Below are 11780 nucleotides of genomic sequence, written 5' to 3'. Positions count from 1 at the left end.
CTTTGAAGAAATATCTATTCAAGTCCTTGCCCATTTTTGAACTGAGTAATTTGGGGTTTTTTGGTTGAGTTTTAGCAGTTCTCTGTATATTTTTGGATATTACTCCCTTATCAGATACATGATTTGAAAATATTTTCTCCTGTTCTGTGGGCTGCCTTTTTATGCTGTTGATATTATCTTTTGATGTACAAAATGTTTTCATTTCATGAAGCCCAATTTATCTATTTATTCTTTTGTTGCTTGTGCCTTTTGCATCATATCCAGAAAATGACTGCCAAATCCAATGTCATAGAGCTTTTGCTCTATATTTTCTTCTAAGAGTTTTATGGTCTAGTTTCATGAAGCGAGGAGCACCCAGATATCATGCCACCACACAAGCCCACACCACACTCTTTTCTGTGTTCTGACACCGAGGGGTCCTCCCCTGCTAGAGATTAGACCACAAGTCTCATCTCTGTACCCCTGGGCAGTGGGCTCATGTCCTGGGCAACCGGGACAAGGCCAGTGGATTTCTCCTCTGGCCGTTCAGGCTCAGTCACTAGATATGGTAGGGAGGAAAGAACTGCTCCCAGGTCACCAACAAAATACTTAGGCAGGGCAATAGAATGTATGCTGTGGAGTTTCCCTGTGGAAACAGCCAGGCAGGCGATCTTGGGAAGAACTGGCAGGTATGAGACATATGATTCAGATGGACCTTAGTCCTGCAGCAATGGCGGTGGAGCCTGTCTATGGGGCATATGAGCGTGTCTGGGCCCTGATCACTTCTCAGCCCAGCAAACAGCAGTGTCTGCAGCTGCTTAGGGCAGGATAGAGAGCCTTAGGGGGTGGGAGCCCAGCATTGTGTTTTGCTGCAACTGTCCCGTACACTAAAACCTTTTGGGGTCCACGTGACTTCAGGCAGTGCCTCTGTGTGGTCTCCAGGTATCTCCCTCTGCCAGTGCAAAGGTCTGTGGTAGTCACGGAACCCTCCTGTAGCTAGGAACTCAGGTCCATGATGGGAATGTGGTACTCAGGTACATGATGGGTAAGTGGTGTTCCTTCACTTACCCTTCCTTGGGTCTAGGTCTAGGTCTGGTGGCTGGTCCTGGCGCCCAGCAGCGACTCTGAGCAGGCAGCCTCTCTTTAACCATGGTATCTTCCATTGCCTCTTTGTTGAATTTCAGTGCTTTCTCACAAAAGGTCTGTTTGAAGTGTGAAGATTTAGTTGATATTTTGGTTCCTCTGCATGGAAGAGGCACAACCTAGCTATATCTAGCCAGCTATCTTGAATTCTAGATAAGTTTAGAATGTAGCTTCAGAAAACTCATTCATTGGCCTTTAATATTAATTATGATAGAGTATCTCTATTTTATGAAATTAACCCAAAAGTCTATAAATAGTAAATAATATTGGGAATGACCAACGGTTAACTAGAATTAAACTGTTAGTGTATAATTTATAGGCTTATCCTTTCATTATTAATTAACTTAACATGGTCATCTTCTTTGCCCCATAGTTTATAAAGTAGACAATATAAAAGTCTTTCTTAATGTTACATGTTCACATATTATGCTATGTGAAATAAGCCTGTCACAAAAAGAAAAAATGTATGATTCGACTTATATGAAGTATATAAAGTCATCAAATTCATACAAACAGAATAGAATGGTGGCTACCAGGGGCTGGAAATGGGGGAAACAAGGAATTATTGTTTAATAAGTATAGATTTCAGATTTGAAAGATGAAAAAGTTCCAGAGATCTCTTTCATAAAAATGTGAATATTTTTAACACTACTGTACTGTACACTTAAAAATGCTTAAGATGGTTAAAACATAGTTACAAGCTCATCACATCAAGAAAATAATCGTATCACACTAATCTTTTAGGAAGGTAATTAGTCTATGTAATGATATTCCAATAAGCAAAATTATCAGAATAATGTTACCAAAAAATACTGTTTTAAATGACAGTGAAGTATAATTTTAAAGGAATAGGATATCAATACTGTATTAGTCCGTTCCTGCATTGCTATGAAGAACTACCTGAGACTAGGTAATTCATGAAGAAAAGAGGTTTAATTGACTCACAGTTCTGCAGGCTGTACAGGAGGCATGGCTGGGGAGGCCTCAGGAAACTTACAATTTTGGCGGAAGGTGAAGGGGAAGCAGGCACATCTTCATATGGGAGAGTGGGATGGGGGAGAGTTACACACTATTTTTTTCTTTTTTTTGAGATGGAGTCTCCCTCACTCTGTCACCCAGGCTGGAGTGCAGTGGCACAGTCTCAGCTCACTGCAACCTCCACCTCCTGGGTTCAAGTGATTCTCCCTCCTCAGCCTCCCGAGTAGCTGGGATTACAGGCATCCACTGTCATGCCCGGCTAATCTTTGTATATTTGTAATGAGAACTCTATCAACGAGACAGCACTAGGAGGACAGTGCTAAACCATTAGAAATCACCCCCATGATTAAATCACGTCCCACCAGGCCCCTTCTCCAACACTAGGGATTACAATTCAACATGAGACTTGGGTGGGGACACAGAGCCAAACCATATCAAATGCCTTCTATTATTTTCACACTCCCAAAGACAACTGGTAAGATGAAGTCACTTTCTCAAAGACTATGTATTATAGTTCAACCAATTACATTTCCCACTTGAAAATACATGTTAAAGGCACAGTGATAAATAAGGCAGGGAAATTATTTCCAGCCAATGTTTACAGGGGCTGCAAACAAGCATCTAGGAATAGAGCAATACTGCTTGAATTACCTGCTTTATCTTTGTACTAAGTGATAGCCAGAAAGCCTATAAGAACTAGTGCCTAATTCATAAGTAAATAATTCAATTGATGTGAAAGCTCTTTGAAGGTATATAAAAAATTAGTATTATTAAAAGGCTGCTATAAAATGCTAATCCCATTATAGGAAAAACTTACTACTATTATTCATTTTTGACAAATTAATGCATTTCTGGGAAACTGTAATAGCTTTTGTATTGGTCTTAGATCCCTATTTTCTACTCCTTTGACTTCTACTAGGTCCCACTGACCAGGGTAAGAAAAGGTGTAAAAGGTTTTAGAATATTGGAAGGAGATTTTCTATGAGAAGTATAGTGATTCTGATGTGAGATGAAACTTCTCTATCACAAGAATGGCAATACAGTGAGGTAATTGTAACCATCTAAACTAGAATTCATTTACATTACATAACTGCTAAAAACTATAAAGATCAAAAAGAAGAAAACAGAAAACCACAAAAGTCCCATGCTCTCATTACTAGAAGACAAAAAAATACTTTGAAAATACAGAATGATCAATTCCAAAATATGTTGAAGTAAAATTAATACAGATTTTTTAAACTAAAGAAAATTTAGCATTTCTTCTAGGCAAAAATCAACTTACAATGATTTCTTATTCAAAACCAAACCAAACCAAACTAAAGACTTGGTAACACATTCTTTTGTTATGGTTGTAGGGAAAGAGACCCTCTCATTTTCCCAAGGCTAAGATCCTTTCAGTTTTTTCCATGTCAACTCTGATGTCACCTCCTCGGGGTGGCTTTCCTTGACTACCCAATCCAAAGAATCTGAAGATGTGTTGTTAATTTCTTTACTTATTATTTCTTGCCCCTATCCCAGACAGTAAGCTCATTGGAGACAGGGGCCTTATCAGTCTCGTTAGATACTGCATTCCCATAACAAATGCTTGACAACTCTGCGATGAATGATAGATATCTAAAGGTTAAAAAAAAAGATCTCTTTAGAGAAAAAAATATGTATCTAATATATGATAACTTTAGAAGAGCATACAATATTTATACATTCTAAACATACAGATTCTCTTGAAATTCTAAGGGCAGTTTGATATACATCAGCATTTCTTAAGATATGAAAATGTGGCAGGAGTGAACTTCTAGTTTTTATACTGTTACCATTAACATTTTTTTTTCTTTGTTTTTGGAGGCAGAGTCTCACTTTATCCCCCAGGGCTGGAGTGCAATGGTGTGATCTTGACTCACTGCAACCTCCGCCTCCCAGGTTCAAGAGATTCTTCTGCCTCAGCCTCCCGAGCAACTGGGATTACAGGTGTGCACCCCCACGTCTGGCTAATTTTTGTATTTTTAGTAGAGATGGGGTTTCATCATGTTGGTCAGTCTGGCCTTGAACTCCTGACCTCAGGTGATCTGCCCACCTCGGCCTCCCAAAGTGCTGGGATTACAGGCATGAGCCACTGTACCTGTTTTTTTGTTGTTGTTGTTGTTGTTGTTGTTACTTAGTTTTTATTTCATAATCATAAACTTAACTCTGCAATCCAGCTAGGCATGGGAGAGAACAAGGAAAACATGGAACCCAAAGGGAACTGCAGCGAGAGCACAAAGATTCTAGGATACTGCGAGCAAATGGGGTGGAGGGGTACTCTCCTGAGCTACAGAAAGAATGGTCTGGTGGTTAAGATAAAACACAAGTCAAACTTATTCGAGTTGTCCGCAGTCAGCAATGGTGATCTTCTTGCTGGTCTTGCCATTCCTGGACCCAAAGCACTCCATGGCCTCCACAATATTCATGCCTTCTTTCACTTTGCCAAAGACCACATGCTTGCCATCCAACAACTCAGTCTTGGCAGTGCAGATGAAAAACTGGGAACCATTTGTGTTGGGTCCAGCATTTGCCATGGACAAGATGCCAGGACCTGTATGCTTTAGGATGAAGTTCTCACCTTCAAATTTCTCCCCATAGATGGACTTGCCACCAGTGCCATTATGGCGTGTGAAGTCACCACCCTGACACATAAACCCTGGAATAATTCTGTGAAAGCAGGAACCCTTATAACCAAATCCTTTCTCTCCAGTGCTCAGAGCATGAAAATTTTCTGCTGTCTTTGGAACCTTGTCTGCAAACAGCTCGAAGGAGACGCGGCCCAAGGGCTGGCCGTTGACGGCAATGTCGAAGAACACGGTAGGGTTGACCATGGCTAGTAGTACAGGACTTTCCTCGGCGGCAGCGTCTGCAAAGCCCATACCTGTTTTTTAAACAGCAACAATTCAGAACACTGAGGTATTCAGGACATAGAACAAAAACAACAATTAATATATTCCATGTCCAACAAATCAGGTAGAACTGCAGGAAGGCTACTCCTGTGATATGGGCCTTGTGCCCTGACATTCCCCACAGTCTCCATCACTTCCTATTGCTTCCTGACGTACAGGCCTGGGATCAGTTGTCTTTTATCATCTAGTATCGGGCCTGAGTTTGAAATCCTTGATGTAAGTCCTTATAAGGATTTTGGTTTTAACATTAAGGTCAATGAGGATGGTTTTAAGCACGGGAGTGACATGGTATGAAGTCATGGAAATTTGACTGGCTTATTCAGGGGATATTATTCTGCTCCTGTAAAAATAACGTGCTCATTGGCACACAGTTACTTCTTTCAAGCTAGAAGTAGTGGTTATTTGCTGTCTGGCAGGTCTGTAATTCTCCCCCTTCACTTTTTGGCCAGAAAAGAGTCCCACTGTTTCTAATTTCCCTCAATCAGACTATTTTGTGTATTTGTCTACTGAGTGTGATTTTTTCTGTCACCTGGAGCTGCATCACATTGTGGAAAACTGGGCTGTTGGACTCATGTGGCTGTGTAAACACCAGAGGTTGGTGCACGGAACCCCTCAGATTGCCAAATATATGAATTGGATGATGATACTGTTCCCAACATCTTCCTCACTATTCTCCCGCATGGCCTAGCTTTTTAGATCCAGCTATTAAACATTGAGGTGACAAAAATAAAATTAATATGACAGAATGACAGCCTCACTTTTGGTAGAACTAAATGATGCAAATGCCCTTAATTAGATTCAATTCCATATGCCTAGAGAGTAAACTCTTCTTCTAAAAGATAGAATACTAATGTCTTGCATTGATGAAGGGCCTTTCATCTGGGAGTTTTCTCACAGGGTTTGCCGACCAGTACAAGCAAAGCAAAGACAATATCAACCACAAATGGAATGCAACAACTGCTTAATGGTCTATGACAAGGCAGTAGACCAGGAACTATAAAAAGCTGTTAAAAACATTGTTAATATTTTTCTAGAATAGAAAGTGTTATTTGATACAAAAATTAAATTTTAACAAAAATAATTTCCTGGAGCCTAAGAGCTAGCTGTTTTAAACTCTGAGGACAGAACAAGTAGTCTTCCAACATGTCAGGATATATTTATACTTGATCTTTAAAGGTGATTAGAGAGTTTATCTCAATGTCTTTAAAGAATGGCTAGGGGGAAGGGGAACACTAAAATGTATCTAATCCCTCAACATGCCAATCCTTACAATGATACTGTGAGGTATATATTATTAGGGACATTATAGAGATGAGAAAATTGAAGCTCAGAGAAGATGAGGAATTTACCAAAGATAACTCAGTTACTGGTGAAACTAGAATTCAAATTAGGTCTGTCTGTTTGATTTCAAGCCCATATTTTTTTTCCTGCTCTGCCATATTACTATTCACAGAAGCTTTTGACACTTCTTGTATTCAAAAATAGACACTCTGTTTTCTATGTAACAGGTCTTTTGTCTGCCCCATAAAAAATTAGATTTAATTTCATGGAAACATATGAAAGAGCTGGTCCTGTCACATCTCCATTTGCTTCCTAAACTAACACTGACTTGTGTCCCCCCAAATGCTGCACATGTGGTTTCTGGCTTCTCCTTACTGCAGGGTAAGTTCCTTGCCTTACCAAGGGCACTTTTCCTAAGCTATTCAAGTGTTTGTTAATGTGGCTTGTTGACTTGGAGTGTGACTTACAGTTCCAACATTGTTCTTATCATTCTTGCAGAGGCTCTAGGGTTCTAATAGGCAAACTGTTCCTTGCCTCCCTATCCCAGGGCTTTTGGCTACTGTCTACTGGTTATCTTCCATAAGGAGTATTAAGTTAGTTAGTAACCTTTTCTTGCCACCCCACCCTCTCCCAGAATGTATATTCTAAAGTAATTTACTTTTACCCTTATAAGGCAACCAACAAGCTTATTCTGCTTTTCTTACCATCTCCCCTTCTTCCTTCAAATTTGATAGCTATATCACCAAAGCATATAATCATTACATGCTATCCTGTCACCTTTGTTCCATGTAAAGGAGAAAATGTTTAAAAATCCAATATCTTTGCATATTAAATTGAATGTTTTCCTTTTCTGGTACTCATGTTTAAGTGAAGTAAATGTACCTGTACTTTTGCAAAGAGTTGCCTGAGAGTTCAACCCGAATGGTTGCCCAGGCTTCAAAGCTCTTGGGCTCCCCCTTCTATTGTTACTTTGAAATATTTAAAGAACATGGTAGAACTAAATGATGTAGCTTGGTGCAGCTGTTTCTTCATTTATTCTGAAAATTTCCTTTATTGGCTTCCCCTGCTTCCACCCCCTTCAATATGGATGGTACTATCCCTTTCTTTTTCTTTTTTTCCCCTTTTTATAAACCCTAGAGTTCCTACCTTGGGGTATGTCCTCAGTGCAGAGTCTTTACTTTCTCAGAGAGCCTCTGGGACCAGGCTGTCCAGCAACGGAAATCTCCCTGCAGCCCTCCTGCACTCATCTCAGGTTGGGGGCTGAGAAGTCACCTCCTGTTTCAACTGTTTTTCTCGGATTGGGTCAGTGAGCTTTCCATTCCCATCAAGAACTCCTCCTCTTCATGGTGATGACCTGTTGGTAATTTCTGAGTTCCTTAGCTCTTACGACCATCAAAAATCTCTATCTTCCCTTCTTTTTCCCAGAGCTCCCACATTCTCCTTACATCCATCTTATATTCTGGATTCGTGAGGGATTCGTTTGTCACTTTGTTTGTCAATGATGTTGTCTTTGAATTAATTTTTATTTGTTTTCATATACGACCCTAGTTCCTTTTTCTACTTTTGAGAGGAGCTTAGGGAGATTAAAAATGTACTCTCTTTCCCACACCTTGCTAAAGGATGCTAACTTATTTATTTGTCTCCCTCCTTCTGCCCTTACCCCCGCAGTCTGTTTTTGACCCTGAACGAGCCTGCTAAAACTAAGTTAGACCATCTTTGCTGAAAACTCTTCAATGACTTTCAGCTGGAATCAGAGAAAAGCCTGGATTCCTATGGGCTCAATAAGGTCTCCATATGCTGGTGCTTCATTACCTCTCTTACTTCCTCTCCTACTATTCTTTCCCTTGCTCACTCTGCCTCTTCATTCTTTTACCAAAAATCTGACATGTTTCAAACTTGGGGATTTAGTATTTGTTGTTACCTCCGTCTTGAATGATCTTCCCTAAGATAGCCAATTGGTCCACTTCCTCAGTTGCTTCTGGCCTTTTTTCAAGTGTTACCTTCTCTTTGAAGCCTTCTGTGCCCATCTTATCTGAAATGGCACACTCCATGCTATTTGCTAGGCCCTTCTCTGTTGACTGTTTCCTCCATAGTACCTATCACTTTCTAACCTACTATACATTTTACTTATTATTTTGTTCATGACCTGTCTCCTCACTAGACAAAGATTAATGTCTATTTGGTTTATCGCTGTATTTCCAGCCTTAAGAAAAAACTTCGACCCATAGTAGGTACATAATAAACATCAGTCGGATGCATTAATAAGGGCAGGAAAATATGGAAATTGTGGTATAAAACTTAAGAATGAGGAGTAGTTATACCTGGCTAGGCACAGGAGATGGGGATAAGAAAAGAGCTGACTTTGAACTAGTTCTTGAAGAATGAGCAGGATTTAAACAGATTTGTCTGCTGCTGTGATTTCACAGAGGTCTGCATTTATTTCAGACAGGTGTGTGACATGTTGAAGAGGGGGAAATGACAGGGTGATAAGGTACATGAAGTTGTTAAAGTGATGCCTGGTTTGAGTGTTAATGATTTGGAAGGTGATGGGTCTACGTGTGTTGAAGGGAGATGTTAAATTTGGATTGGGTTTTGAACCTTTAGGGGTTCTTGGCTGCTAGAAACATAAACCAGATCAGGCCATCATAAGAAAAAAGGAAACTTTGCTGCAAGGACTGGGGCTCACTAAATTGATGGGAGGTTGTAGAATTAAGAGCTGGCCAACAGAAACTACTGCAAAAGTTATGCAACAGGAATAATCTGTTACCTGCTCCCCATGGACTGAGTATTAATCCTCAATGTTTTTCAATATATTAATCCATCTTCCTGCCAGTGGAGATTTGGGTTGTTTTCAGACTTTTGCAATTACAAACAGTGCTGTTATATATAAATGTTTTCTGGTATAGATGTATAAGCTTTTCTGTGGGGTAAAATTGCCAGTTCATAAGATATGTCCATATTCAACTCTATTAAGATGATGCCAAACTGTTTTCAGTTTTATGCCAGACTATATAAATATTACTTTGTTCCACATCCTTACCCACACTTCTGTTTTTTTCTAAGTATATCTTAAAATTTGTGTATGGTAAAATGTACTCTTATAAACTATTACAGTGGTATGGATTTTTAAAAATGCATACAGGCTTGTATCTACTACCACAGTCAGGATACAGAATAGTTTAATCACCCCCGAATATTTCCTCTGCTGCCCTTTGTAGTCAATTTCTCCTTCATCCCCAGGTTCTGACAATCATGGATCTATCCCTATCTCTATCCCTATCATTTTGCCTTTTCCAGAGTGTTATATAAATGTAATCCTGGGCCTGGTTTCTTGTATTCAACAAAACGCATTTGAGATTCATTCATTTGTTGCATGTATTAGTAGTTCATTCTTGTTTTTAATTGTTGAGTACTATTCCATTGTATAGATGTACCGCAGTTTGTTTACTCATTCCCTAGGTGAAGATCATTTGGGTTGTTTCCATTTTGGCAATTATGAATAAAGCCACCATTAATATTTGTGTACAGATTTTTGTATAAACAATTTTTATTTCTCTTGCATAAATATCTAAAAGTGGAATTGCTGAGTCATATGGTAACTATGTTTAACTTTATAAGAAACTGCCATTCTGCTTTCCAGAGCAGATGTGTGACACTTATACACACAGTAATGAGAGCTCTAGTTGCTCTGTACCCTTGACTGCATTGGGTATCGTCATTTTAAAAAGTCATTCTAATAGGCATATAGTGGCATATCATTGTTTTAATTTGCATTTCCCTAATGACAAATGGTGTTCATCATCTTTAAAACAATTTTTAAAATTTCCATAGGTTATTTGGGAACAGGTGTTGTTTGGTTACGTAAGTTCTCTAGTGATGATTTGTGAGATTTTGGTGCACCCATTGCCTGAGCAATATACACTGCACCCTATTTGTAGTCTTTTATCCCTCACCCCCTTCCCATCCTTTCCCCTGATTCCCCAAAATTCATTGTGTCATTCTTATGCCTTTGCATCCTCACAGTTTAACTTCCACTTATGAATGAGAGGATACGATGTTTGGTTTTCCATTTCTGAGTTATTTCACTTAGAATAGTAGTCTCCAATCTCATCCAGGTCACTGCAAATGCTGTTAATTCATTCCTTTTTATGACTGAGTCGTATTCCAACATGTTTCTTTATCCACTCATTGATTGATGGGCATTTGGGTTGGTTCCACGTTTTTGCAGTAGCGAATTGTGCTGCTATAAACATGCATGTGCAAGTATCTTGTTCGCATAATGACTTCTTTTCCTCTGGTTAGATACCCAGTAGTGAGATTGCTGGATCAAATGCTAGTTCTGCTTTTGGTTCTTTAAGGAGTCTTCACACTGTTTTCCATAGTGGTTATACTAGTTTACATTCCCACCAGCAATGTAGAAGTGTTCCTTGTTCACCGCATCCATGCATCTACGATTTTTGGACTTTTTGATTGTGGCCATTCTTGCAGGAGTAAGGTTGCATCACATTGTGGTTTTGATTTGCATTTCCCTGATCATTAGTGATTTTGAGCATTTTTTCATGTTTGTTGGCCATTAGTATATCTTCTTTTGAGAATTGTTTATTCAGGTCCTTAGCCCACTTCTTGATGAGATTATTTGTTTTTTTCTTGCTAATTTGTTTGCGTTTGTTGTAGATTCTGGATATTAGTCCTTTGTCAGATGTATAGATTGTGAAGACTTTTTCCCTCTCTGTGGGTTGTCTGTTTACTCTGCTGACTGTTCCTTTTGCTGTGTACAAGTTTTTTAGTTTAATTAAGTCCCAGCAATTTATCTTTGTTTTTATTGCATTTGCTTTTGGGTTCTTGGTCAATAAATCCTTGCCTAAGCCAATGTCTAGAAGAGTTATTCCAATGTTATCTTCTAGAATTTCTGTAGTTTCAGGTCTTATATTTAAGTCCTTGATCTATCTTGAGTTGATTTTTGTATAAGGTGAGAAATGAAGATCCAGTTTCATTCTCCTACATGTGGTTAGCCAAGTATCCCAGCACCATTTGTTGAAAAGGGTGTCCTGGCCGGGTGTGGTGACTCATGCCTGTAATCCCAGCACTTTGGGAGGCTGAGGCGGGCGGATCATGATGTCAGGAGTTCGAGACCAGCCTGGCCAATGTCGTGAAACCACGTCTTTACTAAAAATACAAAAAATTATCTGGGTGTGGTGGCAGGCACCTGTAATCCCAGTTACCCAGGAGGCTGAGGCAGGAGAATTGCTTGAATCTGGGAGGTGGAGGTTGCAGTGAGCCGAGGTTGCACCACTGCACTCCAGCCTGGGTGACAGAGCGAGACATTGTCTCAAAAAAAAAAAAAAAAAAAAAAGATAGAAAAGGGTGTCCTTTCCCCACTTTATGTTTTTGTTTGCTTTGTCAAGGATCAGTTGGCTATAAGTATTTGAGTTTATTTCTGGGTTCTCTATTCTTTTCCATTGGTCTATATGC

At 39.4% G+C, this 11780-nt stretch overlaps 1 pseudogene; it reads right to left on the bottom strand.

Annotated features, from left to right (window-relative positions):
- Positions 1-4247: 4247 nt before the first annotated feature.
- On the bottom strand, positions 4248-4976 carry LOC103231734 (peptidyl-prolyl cis-trans isomerase A pseudogene; annotated as a pseudogene).
- Positions 4977-11780: the final 6804 nt, after the last annotated feature.

The sequence above is a fragment of the Chlorocebus sabaeus genome, chromosome X (assembly GCF_047675955.1).
Source record: "Chlorocebus sabaeus isolate Y175 chromosome X, mChlSab1.0.hap1, whole genome shotgun sequence".
In the NCBI taxonomy this organism is placed as follows: Eukaryota; Metazoa; Chordata; class Mammalia; order Primates; family Cercopithecidae; genus Chlorocebus; species Chlorocebus sabaeus.
The sequence above is the reverse complement of the archived record's forward strand: the minus strand, read 5'-3'. Positions and strand labels throughout refer to the sequence as shown.